General features: G+C 43.7%; 1 protein-coding gene across 4 annotated transcripts in view; it reads left to right on the top strand.

The window, feature by feature from the left end:
• The first annotated feature begins 443 nt into the window (after window positions 1-443).
• Window positions 444-21212, top strand: part of SEC16B (SEC16 homolog B, endoplasmic reticulum export factor) — a 65485-nt gene continuing 44716 nt past the window's right edge. For 2 of the 4 annotated variants that reach the window (XM_027565421.1, XM_027565418.1), the window contains exon 1: window positions 18098-18749. The gene's annotated coding sequence lies outside the window, so the exon portion shown is untranslated. The other 2 variants (XM_027565419.1, XM_027565420.1) reach the window with 2 other exon arrangements.

Below are 21212 nucleotides of genomic sequence, written 5' to 3'. Positions count from 1 at the left end.
GTCATTAGATACCTGAATATTCTACAACTTAAATGTCTCATAATCCATTAAAAAATCTCTCTATTTATGAGCATTTACTTTTTCAGTTTTCTGCCATTCCAAGCTCATGATTTTTTTCAGCTTAGGCTCATAATTTTTTTAACTTTCTAAAATCTATGATGCTGTCTACAAGTCTAAATTTTACTTTTTTCACTTGAATTTTTTGGTCAGTTATTAACTTGCTGTCATGATGTTTAGAAAGTCGTCATGATGTTTAGAAAGTCATCATAATATTTAGGTTTCTTTTGGAATTCTCATTTAGATACATGAAAGGGTCTGCGATTTCTTTCTGTAATTACCCAGACAGACCTTCTCAATATGGTGGTTAGAGCATGTTTCCAGCCTCAGGATCTACATACAAATAATTCCGTCTGGAAACTGTTGCTGAAGCAGAAAGGTTCTGGGCAGCTGACGTGGCAACACAGCTTACAGTGTCTGCCAGTTGTGAGGAACAGCAGGCTGTCATGTTGGGATATAGCAGAAGCAGCAGCAGCAACTCCTGATTTAGGGGCAAAAGATGTAAGTACTTACTTTGACCATTAACCAATTAACACAAAGCAAACTCAAACTGAAGAAGGCTAAGAGGGAATACAGTTCCCACTAGAGACCCCTTTAGAAGATTCATTTGAGAAACATTTGGTCTTAACCAGAGTAGAAAGTTTTCAAGCTGGCACATGGTTTTCAGCAGAAGGGGAACTCGCAGGGTCTTGTTTGAAAAAAACAAGCTTTAGCTGTGGCTAATGCCCCTTTCAAGTCTTAACTCCTCCAAGGACCTGCATACTCTGGCAGGGGCTGTTCCCTGTGGGATAGAGTGCATTGCTAATGTGCAAAAAGGACATGTGATTTCAGCAAAGATAAAAATTTTAGGCAGGTTTGGTTATGGGAAGATCAAAGGAGGCTTAGCACTTATAGTGTTTGAGGGAGGGAGAGAGCCTGTTAAATATTTAAGGTGGATTCAAACTGGTGAAAGCTAACTTAGAGGCAGTGGTGGAAACTTCTATTCTCAAGCTATATAGATGACCAGGGGCGTGGGGCCTGCCAACCCAATGACAAATGAAACCCTGGCATGGATCCTTACCTTGAGCTGCTGTTCCTGAGACTGCCACCCTGGAAATCATGTCTGGAGTTCCTGGTATTTTCAGAGTTTCTAAACCATATGTTTATGTGTTGGTGATTTTTTTTTTTTCCTGTTGAGATCTTTTACTCTGATGTTCAGCTCTTTATAAAACCTCACAAAGGATCAGCAGTGGCCCACCCTAAGTGTGGTTAACTTACTAACAGGTATTTCTGATGGTTACCTCTATGCTGGGGGCACCTAAGTGAACAAGATGAAAGATGTCTCTGGTCCAATAATGTTTGCTGCCCAGCAGAAAAAGCAGATGTTATGAGAAGAGGGATGAACAGTGGGTGGGGAGTCAGGAGACCTGAATTCTGGGCAAACCATATGGCACTCTGGGCTGCAGTTTCTGTGCTATAAAATGAATGGGTGGGAGGGATAACTTTGTCAGTAAATGATTCCTTATCTACTGTGAGTTTTCCCCTTGCTGAACAGCTTTTTACCCAGCATTGAATTTGCTCCATGTCTCATTTGGGGATGAGTACTTTATTTATGAAATAGATTTCGCATGTCATCATCTAGGCTTTATCAAATTGTGATTTTATTTTTTAAAATAATTTTTTATTGATTTATTTATTGGCTGTACTGGGTCTTCTTTGCTGCGTGGGCTTTCTCTAGCTGCAGCAAGGGGGCTACTCTCTAGCTGTGATGTATCGGCTTCTCATGGTGGTGGCTTCTCTTGCCGAACAGGGACTCTAGGATAATGCCGGCTAAGTAGGTATGGCTCCTGGGCTCTAGAGCAGAGACTCAACAGCTGGGGCACACAGGCTTAGTTGTTCTGCGGCATGTGACGTCTTCCTGGATTAGGGATCAAACCCGTGTTTCCTGCGTTGGCAGGCGAATTCTTTACCACTGAGCCACTAGGGAAGCCCTAATTGTGATTTTCTGTGACCTAAACCTGAAGGATCCTTTTTGGATGGGTGCACATATAGTATGATATTGGTAAGAGGATAGATTGTTTCTGAAAAAGATGTCTTAAAGGTAGCGATTCCACACAGACTCATCTTAAATATCTATTTCCAAGTGGTTATTGATTGGAACTTTTCTAACTGCTGCTGATTTTTGAGGAGCAAAGACGCAAGAGCCTGGCACTAAGGAAAATGAAATTTCTTAAAATAGGTGTGACCCACAGGCTACAGCTTGACAGAAATTAAATTGAATCAAGAATAAGTCAGGCTGTGCTTCCAATAGAATAGGAAAAAAAAAAAAAACCTACAAGTGACTGTGTGTTGCGTCCTCAGCTTCCCGAAACCCAGCACCATCAGCTCAGTCATTTTTAGCTTTGGCAATTGTGGGCGTCTCATTAACATGTTTTAATAGAATCTGAAGGATAAGATCAATTTATTTAACATAATTAGTATGCATATTTAGCCTTGCCTAGCACCCACCCGGGCATTTATATGTCCCTTGCTGCCTCCAGCCCTTCTAAATGGCAGAAGTGTACTTCCTGACCCAAGTAATCTTCTCCTGGGCTATGAGCTCCATCCCTCTATGGCCTCCTAAGGAACCACATCCATCACTCCTTTCCCTTGTTCCCCCATCTCTTTAGCTTCTCTTTTACACTGGCTTTCCACTCCACCATAGGGAAAAGCATGTTCAAGTGTCTCCCATTTTATACCAAGCAAGCAGCCAGCCAATAAACAATCCTCTTTAATGTTCTACCCCTTTTCTCACCATTCCACGAACCCTATGGAATCCCGTGGGTACTTTCAAGTTCCTATGTAACTTGATCTCTTACCGTTTTTATTCTCTTTACCTCTTCCTATGTCTTATGCCCTGGTTTCCTTGATGCTGTTCCAACTCCTCCTTCTTAGTCTTCATGAACTTCTCTTTCTTTGCCTTTTACCTTTAATTCTTCATCTCATTTTTTATTTTAAAGTCTGTGCTGTTCCTTGACAATGTCATTCATGTCCATGGTTTTCATTATGACTTGTGTGCTGATAACACATAAATCAAAACATATACACATCTTCAGGAAAGAAGCAACATATAAACAAATAAATACCACCCACCACACATTTGAATCCCTGCAGACTTTTCTCAGGAGCTTGTGACTCATATTCACTGTCCAAAACAGGTATGTTGGTATATACACTCCCCTGAAAGGGCATTATCTTCCTGTCTAATTGAATATGGTGAGAGCCATATTCACCAGAGCCTGTCCAGCTGGGCCTCCCCTCTATGCCTTTGCACTTACTGATTCCTCTTCTGGAACCACCCCCATGCCTCAATTCACCTGATTAAGTCCTAATTATCCAATAAGGTTTAATGAGTTTTTTCCTTCCTCCTAGTAAGATTTGGTTGAGTTGGTTGCCCTTCTGTGATCATATAAGAAGCTATGTAACATTTATCACTTTTATCTAAGGTGATTATTTTGTTTGCCTTTCCAGTCGATCGTGAAAACCTAAAAAGCAGAATTATATCCTTATTCCTGCGTCCCTAACGTCTACAACAGCATGAGGCACGTACTAGTTATCCAAGAAACTATTGCAGATTGAATGAATGGTGGGCCAGTGGCTGCCCGTGGCTCCAGGTTGCTATTTTATCATCTTAGTCAATCCAGTGGGAAGACTTATTTCCCAGCAGTTCAAGCATAAGCTCTGGGAGCATGCTTTGTGGACTTGTCCCTGGACATGTGCTAACTGCCAAATGAATCACTTCAGGCAGGGAGCTGCAGGACTCTGTCATGTATGAATTTTGTGTCCATTTTAGAACGGGGATGGGATCAGTCCTACCCATGCTATATAAACTGAGAGGGGGCAGGGAAGCTCATCATAGAAAAACTAATGCTTTATTACCAGAAGCTGGAGGAAAGGAGGCAGGCAGGCAGTAGTAGCACATGTCCTCCACACTGTGTGCAATCTGGATGCTAGGGACAGCTGGGGCTGCCCTCTGCTCCGCATGCTGGCGGAGGCAGCTAGGACAGTCTCCAGTCTCAGCCCTCATCACTGCTGTCTTTATCCACTCAAGCTGCTGTGATGTGGTACCATAGACTGGCTAGCTTATAAACTACAGCAATTTATTTCTCATGGTTTTGGAGACTGTCAAGCTGAAGGCCAAGGTGCTGGCAGGTTCAGTGTATGGGGAGGGCCTGCTTCCTGGTTCATAGATAGCCATCTTCTCACTTCTCACATCTTCTCACCTGTGTCTTCACAAGGGGCATGGGATCTCTCTGGGGTCTTTTTGAATAAGGACACTAATTCCATTTATGAGGACTCTGCTCTCCTGACCTAATCACCCCTCCTCCACAGTCTCCACAAATACATCAGTCTGGGGACTAGGTTTCAACATACGAATTTCGGAGGGATACAACAATTCAGTCTTAGCAACTCTAGTTTTGCATTCTAGGCTCCAACCACACTGAACGTAAAGCCTACTGATGATGTGCTAAATGCGCAGGTCCTCCTTCACCTCTGAGCCCTTATCATATCCATCCTCTTGCTGGGAACACCTGCTCTCTTGCTCTCCCTGCCCTGCTTCCAGGCTAACAGACTCACATCCTTCCTTCCTGGATGTGAGTCTTCCTTCACGTGGCCTTCACTGAGACATCTTTCTTTGCTGGGAAGACTTCTCTGACCAGGTTTGGTGCCTCTGGTGTGTGCTTCATCTGTTTCTTACTGCCATCCTCTCCTAGCACTGACCGCTGGCGTTATTACTACTTGTCTGTTATAAACTCCAAGAGGATAAGGAACAAACTCACCTCGGTCACTTCCTGTGGCCTGCACTTAACACCTAAGACAGTGCGTGGCACATAGTAGGCACTCAGTAAATACATGATTAATGAAGTACTCAGCTCCTCACCCATTTCTTGGTTGTTAAATAGGAATTGGGATTTTTTTGGGTTTCTTCTACATAGTCCTGGGCTTAGCAGCTTTATTAGAGAAACTGTGGAGAGCCAGCTCGTACAGGAGAAAATATTCTTATTACAGTGAATAATGAATCATATGTGTCTAAAATATTATTTACTGAATGAAGGAAATAATTTTTAAAAATGCTCCCAGGGTGAGGCTATATACCCCAGTCAGGTTCATTCAGTGACATCATCCCTCTAATCAATGTCATTTGGACCAGCGCTAGGACATGGTGTCACAGTGTCACAGTGTCATGGATCATAGAGAGTATTCATCCTTAGTGAAAAAGGAAGTATTCTTAAGAGGTTTGTACAGAAGCTATGTTGCAGAAGCAATGTTGAGCAAGGCAGTAAGTATTTTCTCAGCATGCAGAGAATCTATAACATCCATATATGGACAGCTCCCAGAAAATAATGAACTTTGGCCATCTCCCTTTCTATGACTACAGACATTTATTCTTAGAAAAGAAACTTCTCCATCAGCTTGTCGTGTCCTTCAGTGTCCTCCAGAAACTGAAGTCTGAGCTTTGTTTTTTGGCATCATAAGCGGCTCCTATGGAAATTGTCCTGGTGTGCTAAATTCAGCATTAGAACAGCACTCCTGGGGATCTTGGCTTTATCTGCAGTCACTTATTCCAGGCCGAGAGAACAAGAATGTGAGTGCCGCTAAAATACGTGTATGCACTCATGCTGTGCACACATGGGTTATTTCTATATGTGGAACAGTGGGCAGAGGAGTAGAACCGTCAAAGTGGTATGCACCTTTACTGACTGACAAATGAGACAAGAGGAAATACAGAAGTTAATGTTTGAGTTTCTATTTTTATGAATATATATTCCCATATATATGTCAAGTTCAATGAGCCTATTTACAGTGACTGATAACTTTGAAGTTTATGGAATGGGTATTTAAATAACTGCAATTTTGTATTAAATGTGCTTGCATGCATGCTAAATTGCTTCAGTCGTGTCTGACTCTTTGCCACCCCACAGACTGTAGCCCGCCAGACTCCTCTGTCCATGGGATTCTCCAGGCAAGAATACTAGAGTGGATTGCCATGTCCTCCTCCAGAGATCTTCCCGACTCAGGGATCACACCTGTGTCTCATGTCTCCTGCATTGGCAGGTGGATTCGTTACCACTAACACCACCTGGGAAGCCCTGTATTAAATATATCACATGGTTCTTACTAACCAGTACGCTTTTCTGAACAAGCCTTGACTAGAAGTCCTGTAATTGATTTTCTGCCACTTGATGACTGATACTGACACTGCATGAGTTTGGTGAAGTCTCTTACCTTTTCTGGACTCACTTTCATTGCCCCTAAATGGACAAACTCTGCCAATACCACTGGGTGATATAAATAAAGAACCAAGGATGCCTGTCTCGGGGGAAGACAAGCTATGAAGGCAGTGGATTATGATGATAAGAGAGAGATCAGGAGAAAAATTAAAAGCAATAACCCAAGATTAGATTTGAAGCCAATAATAAAGACCAGCTAAGATAAAAGCTATGAACTACCATGATAAGAGAACCTAAGAACTTACGCCCTGAACAGCCCAGAAGGGATCTCTCCTGTTAGGATCTTTTACACAACACTGGCACCAAGCACTGGTGAACACTTCCCATGTGCAGGCACCGTGCCAAGTGCTTTTCCTAGCTCGTGCATTCATCTGGCATCAAATATTCATTGAGCACCTCCTACATGCTGTGAACTGTACATTGTCTTACTCATCCTACAACAACCTTGTGAGGATATCTATTGTAATACAATCACTTAACAAATAAGAACACTCAGGTTAAGTAACCTATTTGAAGTCTTACAGTTAGTCAAGGGATGCTCTGCCACTCGAATCCAATTCACACTGCAAAGCCTGAGCCCTTAACCATCATATTGTATCATATTCATGAGTTTTGCCACAGTTTAGATTGAAACACCTTTAACAGCAGGTAAGGAACCTGGAATACAGAGAGGCAGAGATTTATGGCAAACCTCTATTTAACAGGCACTGTGGTGTTTTGCCATATATGATTTCAGTCTATCTGCATCACAGCCCTGTAAGGTACTTTTTCAGTGCAGTTCAGTTCAGTCGCTCAGTCGTGTCTGACTCTTTGCGACCCCATTTCCTGCTGCACTCCAGGCTTCCCTGTCCATCACCAACTCCCGGAGTTTACTCAAACTCATGTCCATTGAGTCAGTGATGCCATCCAACCATCTCATCCCCTGTCGTCCCCTTCTCCTCTCGCCTTCAATCTTGTATCAGAGTCTTTCCAAATGAGTCAGTTCTTTGCATCAGATGGCCGAAGTATTGGAGTTTTAGCTTCAACATCAGACCTTCCAATGAATATTCAGGACTGATGGACGGGGAGGGCTGGTGTGCTGCAGTTCATGGGGTCACAAAGAGTTGGACACAACTGAGCAACTGAACTGAACTGAGCTGATTTCCTTTAGGATGGACTGGTTGGATCTCCTTGGAGTCCAAGGGACTCTCAAGGGTCTTCTCCAACACCACAGGTCAAAACCATCAATTCTTCAGTGCTCAGCTTTCTTTATAGTCCAACTCTCACATCCAGACATGACTACTGGAAAAACCATAGCCTGGACTAGACGGACATTTTTTTGGCAAAGTAATGTCTCTGCTTTTTATTATGCTGTCTAGGTTGGTCATAGCTTTTATTCCAAGGAGCAAGTGTCTTTTAACTGCATGGCTGCAGTCACCATCTGCAGTGATTTTGGAGCCCCTCATAATAAAGTCTGTCACTGTTTTTACTGTTTCCCCATCCATTTGCCATGAAGTGATGGGACCAGATGCCATGATCTTAGTTTTCTGAATGTTGAGTTTTAAGCTAGCTTTTTCACTCTATTTCACTTTCATCATGAAGCTCTTTAGTTCTTCGCTTTCTGCCATAAGGGTGGTATCATCTGCATATCTGAGGTGATTGATATTTCTCCCGGCAATTTCAGCTTGATTGATTCCAGCTTGTGCTTCATCCAGCCCAGCGTTTCTAATGATGTACTCTGCATATAAGTTAAATAAGCAGGGTGACAATATACAGCTTTGATGTACTCCTTTCCCTATTTGGAACCAGTCTGTTGTTCCATGTCCAGTTCTAACTGTTGCTGCCTGACCTGAATACAGATTCTCAAGAGGCAGGCCAGGTGGTCTGGTATTCCCATCTCTTGAAGAATTTTCCACAGTTTATTGTGATTCACACAGTCAAAGGCTTTGGCATAGTCAATAAAGCAGAAATAGATGTTTTTCTGGAACTCTCTTGATTTTTTGATGATCCAGTGGTTTTGGCAATTTGATCTCTGGTTCCTCTGCCTTTTCTAAAACCAGCTTGAACACCTGGAAGTTCATGGTTCACATACTGCTGAAGCCTGGCTTGGAGAATTTTGAGCATTACTTTACTAGCTTGTGAGATGAGTGCCTCTTGAGAAACCTATATGCAGGTCAGGAAGCAACAGTTAGAACTGGACATGGAACAACAGACTGGTTCCAAATAGGAAAAGGAGTTCGTCAAGGCTGTATATTGTCACCCTGTTTATTTAACTTATATGCAGAGTACATCATGAGAAACGCTGGACTGGAAGAAACACAAGCTGGAATCAAGATTGCTGGGAGAAATATCAATAACCTCAGATATGCAGATGACACCACCCTTATGGCAGAAAGTGAAGAGGAACTCAAAAGCCTCTTGATGAAAGTGAAAGTGGAGAGTGAAAAAGTTGGCTTAAAGCTCAACATTCAGAAAATGAAGATCATGGCATCCGGTCCCATCACTTCATGGGAAATAGATGGGGAAACAGTGGAAACACTGTCAGACTTTATTTTTCTGGGCTCCAAAATCACTGCAGATGGTGACTGCAGCCATGAAATTAAAAGACACTTACTCCTTGAAAGGAAAGTTATGACCAACCTAGATAGCATATTCAAAAGCAGAGACTTTACTTTGCCAACAAAGGTTCATCTAGTCAAGGCTATGGTTTTTCCTGTGGTCATGTATGGATGTGAGAGTTGGACTTTGAAGAAGGCTGAGCGCCGAAGAATTGATGCTTTTGAACTGTGGTGTTGGAGAAGACTCTTGAGAGTCCCTTGGACTGCAAGGAGATGCAACCAGTCCATTGTGAAGGAGATCAGCCCTGGGATTTCTTTGGAAGGCATGATGCTAAAGCTGAAACTCCAGTACTATGGCCACCTCATGCGAAGAGCTGACTCATTGGAAAAGACTCTGATGCTGGGAGGGATTGGGGGCAAGAGGAGAAGGGGACGACAGAGGATGAGATGGCTGGATGGCATCACTGACTCGATGGACGTGAGTCTCAGTGAACTCCAGGAGTTGGTGATGGACAGGGAAGCCTGGCATGCTGCGATTCATGGAGTCGCAAAGAGTTGGACACGACTTAGCAACTGATCTGATCTGATCTGATCTGAGTGCAATTGTGCGGTAGTTTGAGCATTCTTTGACATTGCCTTTTTTGGTACTTTTTAGACTTTATTTTAAAAATGAGGAGACTGGGACCGATAAAGTTGGAATGATGGTTTTCCAAAGGCACATGGCTGAGAAGTGGCGATGTTAAAACTAAATCCAGGTTTTAATTCCTATTTCCTTTCTCCTGTGCCTTTGTTACTTCCCCTACTTCCCAAAGTGATTGAGGGAAGGAAATTGCACAAGGAAACATAAATGGGATTGGGGCTGTGAAACCTGGAGAGAAGAAGAAGGGTAAGTGGCATGACATTTCCCTCTATTTGAAGAGTTTAAGTGAGTTTGAGTCACATATGTGTGTTACCATCAAGGAGGAGTATCTTTATTTTTGAAAATATTTACTTATTTGGCTGCATCAGCTCTTAGTTGCAGAGGCTCAGTAGTTGCAGATTGCGGCCTTAGTTGCCCTGTGGCATGTGGGATCTTAGTTCCCCAACCAGAGATTGAACCCATGTCCTCTGCATTGGAAGGCAGATTTTTAACCACTGGACCACCAGGGAAGCCCAAAGGGAGAATATCTTAACTCTAAAATATTGAGGTGTGTTTCTATAAGGAGTCTGAGGACTTACCAACTGGAGAACAAACACTTCCTGCCCCAGGTAAAGCAAGAGAGTCACTGGCCACCTAGGTACCCTATAGAGTCTTATGTAAGAGAGAATTTTTATCCAGCAGTGGAAAGTTTGGAGTGCTACAGGTCTGGAGATCAAAGAGCTGTATGCCTTGGCCTGAGTCTCTGGCTTAGACACTGCATCACCTGCACGGATGGATTCCTTCCAGAGATTCTTCCCAGCTCATCAGTTATGTGTCCAAATGTCTGCTCTTGTTCAAACATTTCCATCAAATGGCAGGGAGTGACTCCCGGGGATGCAAGGTATGTGTATGTGAACATGTGTCTGCGTGGGATGTGTGTGTACCTGTCGTGGTCCAAGTATGAAATTTTTTTTGAAGTTTTTCCTGTTTTGTTGTAAAAAGTAATACAGATTTGAGTTTTATTCCATTATATTCCATATTATAATATTTTTGTTTGTTAAAAATTAAGGTAATATTTTAATTTGCTTATAAAATAAAATTCATGCTGATCCTGTGGCACCCTGACAGTGGCTACAAGTTGTCCAGTGTGAGAAGCATAGGACTGCATTGTCATGAAGTTTCTAATTCTGATGTTCTTACCCTAACCCATTGTTTTATGTCATGCGTTAGTTGTGTAATATTGTCTCTCAATTTTTCCCTGATCTCATGGTTCAGTGGGGACACTGGGTCAAATGTGGAGGAGGAGCTGTGGATTTCAGAGCAGTAATGGATAACCAATTAATTCCTGACTGATGACTGACTGATGACTTGTACCAAACGCTTCCTGAGTACTTCATAGCATTTTCAGGGAAATGGTAATAGTTAACATTTATTGAGCATTTAGTATACGTCACGTTTGTAGTTTTTTAATCTAAAAGTGTACCCTTAAATGATAGCTTTCTGAGAAAGGTTCTGTTATTATTGTTCCCATCTTATAGAGCAAGAAAAGGAGATATAGAATAACTTGCCCAAGTTCACACAGCTAGTAGATAGTGGAGCTGAAATTCACACTCTGCTTTATCCTGCCTATTTCCAGTTGGCTTTGGGGGCTTGGAGGACTCTCCCAGCATGTATAGCCTTTTATTTCATTTAGCAGGTGCGTGAGTCATCTTTGCCTGATGGAAGCTTGACGTGGGGTTAAAAGTCAGAGCAGTATCCATCTGCCACCCCACTCGTCCAGGTTCTGGGGGCATCGATAAAAAGGGAAGGGTGAGGAGAGGAGAGTGAGGCCCCGTCTCCTTCACTTCTAGGGTAAGAGCAACAGTCCCAGGATTGGCACAGGTAGCTCATGCTGCCTGTGCCAGGGTAATTGTCTCTGGCCCTTACACCAGGTTTTCCTGGCACGTATCCTTGCTGATAATGGAACTGCTGACAGGCATGTGCTGCTATGCCTCTCACCTGCCACCCAACCCTCCTGAAGAAGGAGGTTAAACCCTTGGTTGCCAATCCCTGGCTGAGGCCATGAACTCTGTATCTCCAAGGCAGGCTCCAGGGGCTGGCTTTGCTGGAGTCTACGGCTGCTCTGCACTAAACCTTCCCCTCCCCGCCCCGCCCCCGACTCCTTGCTGGAGCCAGAGCTATGAGATGCTAGCTGACTAAAAAGTGCTTCACTGTATCAGATGTTTTTGGAAAGTCTGGGGTCAGCATTATCCAGTCATTCCCCTTTAACTGAAGTTTTACATTTTGAATCATGATTGAATGTTTTTCTTTTGCTGTCGTATTGGAGAGGCCTCTTATGTATTTCTAGGCACCTCACTTAAACAAGGTATGCAGAGAATTTGTGTTTCTGTCTCATTTATGCCCTATATGGCACCCCTTCAACCACTCTTCAGTCAGTCCCCTTAACTCACTGCCTTAACATTCCCTTTTACTTTCCCTAGGAACTCTCTGTCAGAGTTTAGTTCTATACTCAGGCTGGGAAAACTACTGGATACAATCTGCAGCCAAGACTGTTGCTGCTATACATTTCAGAGGTCCATTCATTTATAGGTAAAGTCTTTATTGTGCTCTTGTCACACACCAGATGCTGTGCTAGGCCCAGTGGTCGTAGCATGGACAGAACCACAGAGGCTCAATATCCTCACGGAGCTTCAAATCCATCTAAGGGTCCAGTAACAGCTGCATTTCCTGCCTACTGGTTCCTCTGAGGACACGTTCCTGGTTAAAGCCCACTCCTGTTTTCCACACTGGCCAATCCAGACCATCACCACATTTCTCAAGTTTATCAATATAAGCTCACTTTGATCTCTAGCAGTCTCCTCTGCAGAGAAGTCTCAGTAAGTACTCAGTCCCTTTTTGAACAGACTTGTCTCCATCCAAGCCTATCTTCACCACCTTAATCTCTTTCTTGGAGGGAGAAATGCCCTTTATTTAAGCTAGGCTTAACTTTTACTTCTATACTTCCATATGATCAGCCTCTCTTGAGATTTAGTCCTTCAGTAATTGTATTTCATTTCTGTATCTCCAATCTCCATATGAATCAGCATATAACCTTTTTCATCTTGTCTATGCTACGCCAGTTCTTCAATCCTGAGTGCTTTCTAGTAGTCCTGGCTATTGTCCCCTCTTCTTCATACCCAGGCTTCTCAAAAGAATGATTCTTACTGTCTCCTTTTACTTAATTTCCATTTGCAGCACAAGTGATTTCTGTGTCTAATTCCTCACACCATTGACTGTAGTTCCAAGAAAATTGTCTGTGTTGTGATCATCAAACCTCCTTATTGGTAAAACCAGTGTAGGGGGAATACTTCCACTGTTGCCTCTTTCAGTGTCTCTCCTACACTTGGCATTGTCGATGACTCTCCCATTTCCGAAGCCATCACCTTCCCTGGCTTCCGGGACACCATTCTCTCCTGGCTTTCGGCCCACCTTCATTATTGTCTTTCACAGGCTCCTCTTTCTGTGTGCAGCTTTTCGATATCTACTGCTTCCATGAACTGAAAACCTCTTTAGGGAAAGGATTATGTTATTAATCTCACTGTCCCCAGTGCGAGTGACAATGCTGGGCATGGAGTGGGTGTTCAATAAAGATTTGTTTCGTGAACGTATGACTTCCAGAATCATCTTTCCAGAAGAGCAGACTGAGCACAGCCAAGCGATCTTGGAAGCTTCGGGGACTCACTGCTCCATTTTAGCAACTTGGGTAAATAATTAATTACTGCTATGACAGTACCACATTTGGATATAGTATTGATTAAAAACCATGTTAGTTGATTTTGTCTTTGAAAATAAGTTTATTGTAGGAAAAGTTAGAAAACATGAACAGCCAGAAGAAAAAAATAAAATCATCCACAGACCCATTACCCAGACAAATAATTACCGGTTATCTGTTGACATAAGGCCTCTCAGTTCATTTCCTAAATTTTTACTTTCAGTAAAGAAATGGGGTCAAGCCTGGAGAGTATCTCAGCTACTGAGCTGGCCTTTGCAAGGCTCACTGGTCATTAAATCCTAGTGCTCAGGGATTCATGGCAAACCTGACCTGGATCTAGGTGGGTGTTCACATCTAGCAGCACTGTTATGGTGGGAAGAGATTAGCTGCATTATTAGCAGTGATGATGCTTTTGTTAGATAGATGTCAAACTAGGATATTTGCACCTGGTTGAAGCAAGATCCTCTAGTGGTCTGGTATCTGGAGAGGAAGGCAGAGAAAGGAAATTCACAACAATTAGTAATTGATGAGGCTCCAGTTCCAGGGCTTGACTTCCCTGGTGGCTCAGATGGTAAACTGTCTGCCTACAATGCAGGAGACCTGGGTTTGATCCCTGGGTCAGGAATATCCTTTGGAGAAGGAAATGGCAACCCATTCCAGTACTCTTGCCTGGAAAATCCCATGGACGGAGGAGCCCGGTAGGCTACAGTTCATTGGGTTGCAAAGAGTTGGACACGACTGAGCTAATTCACTTTCACTTTTCTTTCCAGTTCCAGTGGACACTTGGCATACAGAATAGAAATTGGGCGAGACGACAGGACACTTGGGGAAGGGAAAAATGTTAACACTAAACTGTTTCAGCGTATGAGAGCCTATGAGATCATGTGAGGACACTGCAATCAGGTCTTGAGGTGACAAGACCAATTTTAGCCCAACTCCTTTTGGGGATGAGCTGCTATGGTACTGTCAAACTGAGTGAATTTTGTTAGAAACCAGGAAGATTTGAGCTGCCAGGTTGAAAGACTTAGTAACTGTTGATTTATGGGGCTAGGGAAGGCAGGGACTGATAAATCCCAAACCTTTTGGAGTGCTGAAACCCCATACAATCTGTTTCATTTCATGACCCATATAACTGTGGTATGCCATATGTCTATATAAAATAATTAAAGCTAATTAAGATTAATTTTGGTTGGTGAGTATATGAAGAGTTTCATAATAACTCTTGAGATGACTGGAGATGCTTTGGGACATCACAAAAGGAGCATTTGCAATAATGGGGCTAGATGTTTAACCCAGACGCGTGAGATGAAGGCTAGAAACAGAATGACAGTTCTGTGGTTGAAAGAACACTGGAATAGGAGTTAGGAGTTGTAACCACTGCGCCGGGAAAGTGATTATCTGAAAACAACAACAACCTGGTTTTGCAGCACTTGCCAGTTTCTGTGCTGTAAATACCCTCACTGTGGTGGACTTCAAATTATCAACAGTTTTACTGTTGGCTCACATAATTCTTGGATAATTAATAATCACACTTTGGTAAGCCCAATGCAAGACAAGTCCAGTACATCTAGATCATCTTAACTGAGCTTCTAGCTAGCTTTGTGATGTTGACTAAATCACTTTATCTCTCTGGATCTGGTTTTATCACCAATCAAATGAAGTTGCTAAAATAACCTGTAAGCTCTTCCAAAGTTAACATTTCAGTGACAGAGCTGTGTTATAGGGCAGGGCTGTGCTGTGCTGTGCTTAGTCGCTCAGTCATGTCCAACTCCTTGCGACCCCATGGATTGTAGCCCTCCAGGCCACCTCTGTCCTTGGGGATTCTCCAGACAAGAATACTGGAGTGGGTTGCCATGCCCTCCTCCAGGGAATCTTCCCAACCCAGGGATCTAACCCAGGTGTCCCACATTACAGGAAGATTCTTTACTGTCTGAGCCACTAGGGAAGGCCAAGAATACTGGAGTGGGTAGCCTAGCCCTTCTCCAGAGGATCTTCTTGACCCAGGAATTGAACTGGGGTCTCCTGCATTGCAGGCAGATACTTTACCAGCTGAGCTACCAGGGGAGCCCTTGGGGGCACAGCTAACATCATGTTATAAGCCAAAAGAGTTATATCAGATCTTCATGAATGTTATTGTGAGATATTGGGACACATAATTTGACATGTGAGTCTGTGTTGTAATCAACCATGTTCTGATTCCTGTGGTCATTGTGTGTGTCCTTTTCCAGTACCTCTTCTCTGGAGGATTAAAAATGACAGTGAGGTTATTAGTGAGCCAAGGCTCAAAGCCCACCAGAGGGGTAATAAACCACGACAGGAGTCAGAGATTCTATATTCATCTGTCATGGCCTCGGAGTCAGTTGAAGGGCTGTGGCAAAATCTTTTTCTAAAAAACTTAATTAATGAAGCAGGCTCTGTCTTAGTTTCAGCATGCAGGATCTTCCTTGTGGCGCACGGACTCCCTAGTTGTGGCACTCAGGTCCAGATTGTGTGGCCTCAGTTGCTCCGTGACCTGTGGGATCTTAGTTCCCTAACCAGGAATTGAGCCCTTGTTCCCTGCCTTGCAAGATGGCTTCTTAACCATTGGACCACCATGGAAGTCCTCTGTGTCATAATCTTATAGCTTAGGTACCTTAGCCTATTTGATCATGAGCTCAACCATGGACCATTAGTCCAGGCCTTCCCTGGACTAATAAACAGCATGACAGTTTAATTTGCTCAAAGATTTTTGATGACAAGGACTGTGTCCTTCATACTTATGTGTGTCAAATCCTGACACATAATAAGGACTCAGTAAGTGTTTGTTGAAAGAAAGGATAAACATCTGAGCCTTTTTAGAGCAAATTCTGAGTTTGATTTGTTTTTTCTCCCAGCTCTATTGAGATGTGATTGATGTATAACATTGTATACATTTAAGGTAGACAGCATGATGATTTGCTAAATTTTAAAATATTAATTCAAAAGTCGACATGAGCTTCTTTGTGTTCACCAGGAGAACTTTATTTTTCAAACAAGAGAAATTATTTTCTTGTTGTAATAGAAACTTTTCAGTGCCTTCAATTCAGTATTGAGCATTTAAATTTGCCTTCCATCTGGATAACACAATTAATGCACAGTCAGAATCCAATGGCGAGAAATTCAAATGAGAAAAACCTAAACCAGGCATTTACTACCCACCAGTGAATACTCTGGGCTTCTCCAGTGGAGAAGTTAAAGAATTGGCCTGCAATGCAGGAGACCTGGGTTCGATCCCTGGGTTGGGAAGATCCCATGAAGAAGGAAATGGCAACCCACTCCAGTATTCTTGCCTGGAGAATCCCATGGACAGAGGGGCTGGGTGGGCTACAGTCCATGGGGTCACAAAGAGTCGGACATGAGTGACCAACTAACACGCACAGTGTGTACTCTGCCTGCCTCAGCCAGTAGAATTAGCTCATCTCCTTTGAAATGAAAAGATAACATTTATTTATAAAGCATACATAATTATATATCATTCAGTTCAGTTCAGTCACTCAGTCGTGTCCCACTCTTTGCAACCCCATGAATTGCAGCACGCCAGGCCTCCCTGTCTATCACCAACTCCCGGAGTTCACTCAGACTCACATCCATGGAGTTGGTGATGCTATCCAGGCATCTCATCCTCTGTTGTCCCCTTCTCCTCTTGCCCCCAATCCCTCCCAGCATCAGAGTCTTTTCCAATAGTCAGCTCTTTGCATGAGGTGGCCAAAGTACTGGAGTTTCAGCTTTAGCACCATTCCTTCCAAAGAACACCCAGGACGGATCTCCTTTAGAATGGACTGGTTGGATCTCCTTGCAGTCCAAGGGACTCTCAAGAGTCTTCTCCAACACCACAGTTCAAATGCGTCAATTCTTCGGTGCTCAGCTTTCGTTACAGTCCAACTCTCACATCCATACATGACCACAGGAAAAACCATAGCCTTGACTAGACGAAGCTTTGTTGGCAGAGTAATGTCTCTACTTTTGAATATGCTATTTAGGTTGGTCATAACTTTCCTTCCAAGGAGTAAGTGTCTTTTAATTTCATGGCTGCAGTCACCATCTGCAGTGATTTTGGCTATACCTCATTTTATATCGCTTCACTTTATTGTGTTGTTTTACTACCTGAAATCTTGGGCGAAAGCTGCATTGAGCAAGTCTCATGGCACCACCTTCCCAATAGCACTTGCTCACTTTGTGTCTCCACGTCACATTTTGGTAATTCTGGCAATATTTCTCTTGTTTTCTTTTTCATTTTGTACGCTGGCAGTATTTTAGGTTTTTCCATTGTGATCATATTTGTTATGGTGATCTGTGATCAGTGACGTTTGATATTACTACTGTAATTGTTTTGGCAATTTTTAGCAACAGAGTATTTTACATTTATTTATTTGTTTGTCTTTGGCTGTGTCACCACCTAGTCGTGGGCTCAGTAGTTGTGGGTTTAATTGCCCTGTGGCATGTGGGATCTTAGCCACATGATCTGTGGGATCAACCAGGGATCAAATCTGTGTCCCCTGCATTGGAAGGCAAATTCTTAACTACTGGGTCACCAGAGAAGTCCCCAGGGATTTTAAAATTAAGGTATATACATTAAAAAAAATTTTGTTATTTATTTACATTTGGCTGTACTGGGTCTTTTTTGCTGCACGTGGGCTTGCTCTAGTTGCAGCGAGCAGGTCTCATTGCAGTGGCTTCTCCTGTTGCAGAGCATGGGCTCTAGAGTGCAGGGTCAGTGGTTGTGGTGCATGGGCTTAGTTGTCCCATGGCCTGTAGAATCTTCCAGACCAGGGATCAAACCTGTGTCCCCTGCATTGGCAGGTGGATTCCCAACCACTGGACCACGATGGAAGTCCTACATTTTTTATAATTTTGTAGACATACAGCTATTGCACACAATAGATGATGGTATCATGTACAACATAACTTTTATATGCACTGGGAAACCAACAGATTCATATGACTCACTTTATTTCAGTGGTCTGGAATTGAACTCGCAATATCTCTGAAGTCAGCCTGTGGTCCTCATGATGACCCTCCTAAGTTAAGTATTGTTATTCCTCTTTCAGGGGATCTTCCTGACCCAGGGTTCAAACCCATGTCTCCTGAGTCTCCTGCATTGGCAGGCGGATTCCTTACCACTGAGCCACCTGGGAAAACCCACCTTGTTATTCCTCTTTCAGAGAAGTAACAGAGGTTGAGCAATAGAGCGTCCGTGGCCCAGACAGGAGTTAACAGCCCATAGGTGGCACTCTTCTCCCCAGGCCAGGCTGCCTCCGGGCTCTCTGCACTTCCTCTCCGTCGGGTCTCTGTCCTTTGTTTGCTGTGCAGGTTTGCATTCTTTCACATGTGCAGGAACCTGGCTCAGCCCACTACCAGGCAAACAGAAGCAGCAGCCTCTGACTGGGTTCTGGGCAAACACACCAAGCCGGGTCTGGACGAAGGAGGGAGCTGGGCTGTACTTTGCCCTCGTGAATCAGCCCATGGAGGCTGGGCAGTTGCAAAGGTAGCTGACAGGCTGTAGATCTGAGAGCCAGGTAAGTCTTGGGAGATGTGGCACCTGGACTTTGACAGTGTCTAGGAGGGGAGAAGACACTCCTGGAGCGTGCGAAGGGAAGGTGGCGGCTGTCAGAGCAGGTGTGTGGGGACTCTAGTGCCCTTGTAGGCTTTGTCTTGGCTGTGCTTGCTGTGCTGTCAAACTAGGAAAGGCAATATTGACCTTAGTGGGGCCAGGGAAGGTCATTTATGTGGATGTGTGAGTATGACTTGTCCCTGTGCATGTAATGCCTTCATTGGAGTATCTTAAGTGCTTTTCATTTGGGGTCCTTAATTGTAACCTGAGCCTTAACAAGCTGGAATTGGTATCTTGGCAACAGAAATCAACTGGAGTTGACTTTGGCGAAGGGAGTGGGTAATGTGTCTTTGCCGTCAGAGAAGGGCTGTCTAGTGAAAATATCTGGGGATGAGGTGGAAGAGGCTTTCGTCTTCTTTTTTTTTTAATAGATTTCTTTCTTTCTTTTTTTTTTTGCTGTGGACCATTTTTAAGTTTTTATTTATAAATTTGTTTCAGTGTTGTTCCTGTTTTATGTTTTATTTTTCTGGCTATAAGGCATGTGGGATCTTAGCTTCTTGACCAGGGATTGAACCCACACCCCCCTGCATTGGAAGGTGAAGTCTTAACCACTGGACTACCAGGGAAATCCTGAGGCTTTCTTCTTGTTGAGCTTCCTTGTGTCCAAATGCTTTCAAATCCCATAGGCCCCCTTCAGGAAGGACTCAGGTAGCCTTTCACTGTGTCTGGGGCATTTGGCCTTTGCTGAGATTTGCTGGAAAAGGCTCTCGTTACACCTGACTTTTTCAAGGATGTAAGCTGACAAGGGAAGGAAGGTGCAAGTTTAGCTGTGATTGTTCTGGAGGTAGAAGGCACTTCTGCGCCTTGTTCTTCTGGAGCATTCTGCTTACAGCTCTCTGCTCATAGCTGTGGACCCTGGCTCTGCGGCATTGGAGCAGAGTGACATCTTGATTTCAACACACACACCCTTTGACCTTTGCTTCTGATATTTATTATTATATTGAGCTGGGAGTTTCAGGAGTGGGAGCAAGTTGTGGATCCGACCCGAACTTTTCAACCTAACGTAGTTCCCAAGGGAGAAGGAGCATGGGGTCTGATGGAGCCGTGTATCCTCCTGACACAGGAGACTCCTGAGCAGCTGTAAGGGGTGATGGGTGCTTTCCTTTGAAGGCAGCTGGGTGCTGGTGCTGCTCTGTGATACAAGCAGAGAAGCTTGGAAGGTAACTTGTCATTGGGAGCTGTATCCCAGTTTGAAGAATAAGTGGGGAAAACCAGTTTGATCCTGGGGAGACTTCCAGGTTTTAAAATCTCCGGGCAGGAAGATTACTGAGACACGGCTCTCTAGTTTGTCACAGAAGCAATCCCAAACCCTGTGTCTCCTCACCTCCACTGGAGGAGGGGCAGGCATGGGCAGGTTATAGAGCATAGTTCTCTAAGACTTTAAGGATTTAGAAAAGATGTCTCTTGAAGTCACTCTAAGCTGCTGCTGCTTCTTTTTAAACATCTATTTATTTGGCCACGTTGGGTCTTGGCTGTGGCACGTGGGATCTTTGTTGCAGGCATGGGCTCCAGAACAAGCAGGCTTCAGTAGTTCTGGCATGTAGGCTTAGTTGCCCAGAGGCATGTGGGTTCTTTCTGGACCAGGGATCAAGCCTGTGTCCCCTGCATTGGCAGGAGGATTCTTCACTACTGCACCACCAGGGAAGTCCCTAAGCTTCTTTTTATTTAGGAAATCTTTTCAGCTACTCACCCCACGCTAATCTCTATCTCTGATGACACTGTTATTCACTGAACCACTACTGTATCCCAGGCATAGTGTTTAGCACTTTGCATAAGTATCCCTAACGCTGACAGTGTTAATTATTCCTTATTTTATGGGTAAGGAAATTAAGGCTGGAAAAATTTAACTTGCTAATAAGTGGCAAAGTCAAGATTTTTTTTTAATTAGAAAATAATGTATTTGTTTTTTTTTGGTTGCGCTGGGTCCTTGTTGCTGCATGCTGGCTTTCTCTAGTTTTGGAGCGTTTATCATCCATGGGCTTCTCATTGCGGTGGCTTCCCGTCTTGTGGAGCACAGGCTGTAGGTGTATAGGCTTCAGTAGTTCCAACATGTGGGCTCTAAGGCATGTGGGCTTCAGTAGTTGTGGCATAGGGGCTCGTTAGTTGTGGCTCTTGGGCCCTAGAGTACAAGGGCTCCTGTAGTTGTGGTGTGCGGGCTCAGTACGTGTGGCTCACAGGCTTTAGCTACTCCTCGGCATGTGAGATCCTCCTGGTGTGCTAAATAACTTCAGTTGTGTCCAACTCTTTGTGATCCAATGGGCTGTATAGCCCACCAGGTTCCTCTGTCCATAGCATTTCCTAGGCAAGAATACTGGCATGGATTGCCATGCTCTTCTCCAGGGGGGTCTTCCCGACCCAGGGATTGAAC

Source organism: Bos indicus x Bos taurus, chromosome 16, assembly GCF_003369695.1.
Source record: "Bos indicus x Bos taurus breed Angus x Brahman F1 hybrid chromosome 16, Bos_hybrid_MaternalHap_v2.0, whole genome shotgun sequence".
In the NCBI taxonomy this organism is placed as follows: Eukaryota; Metazoa; Chordata; class Mammalia; order Artiodactyla; family Bovidae; genus Bos; species Bos indicus x Bos taurus.
The sequence above is the reverse complement of the archived record's forward strand: the minus strand, read 5'-3'. Positions and strand labels throughout refer to the sequence as shown.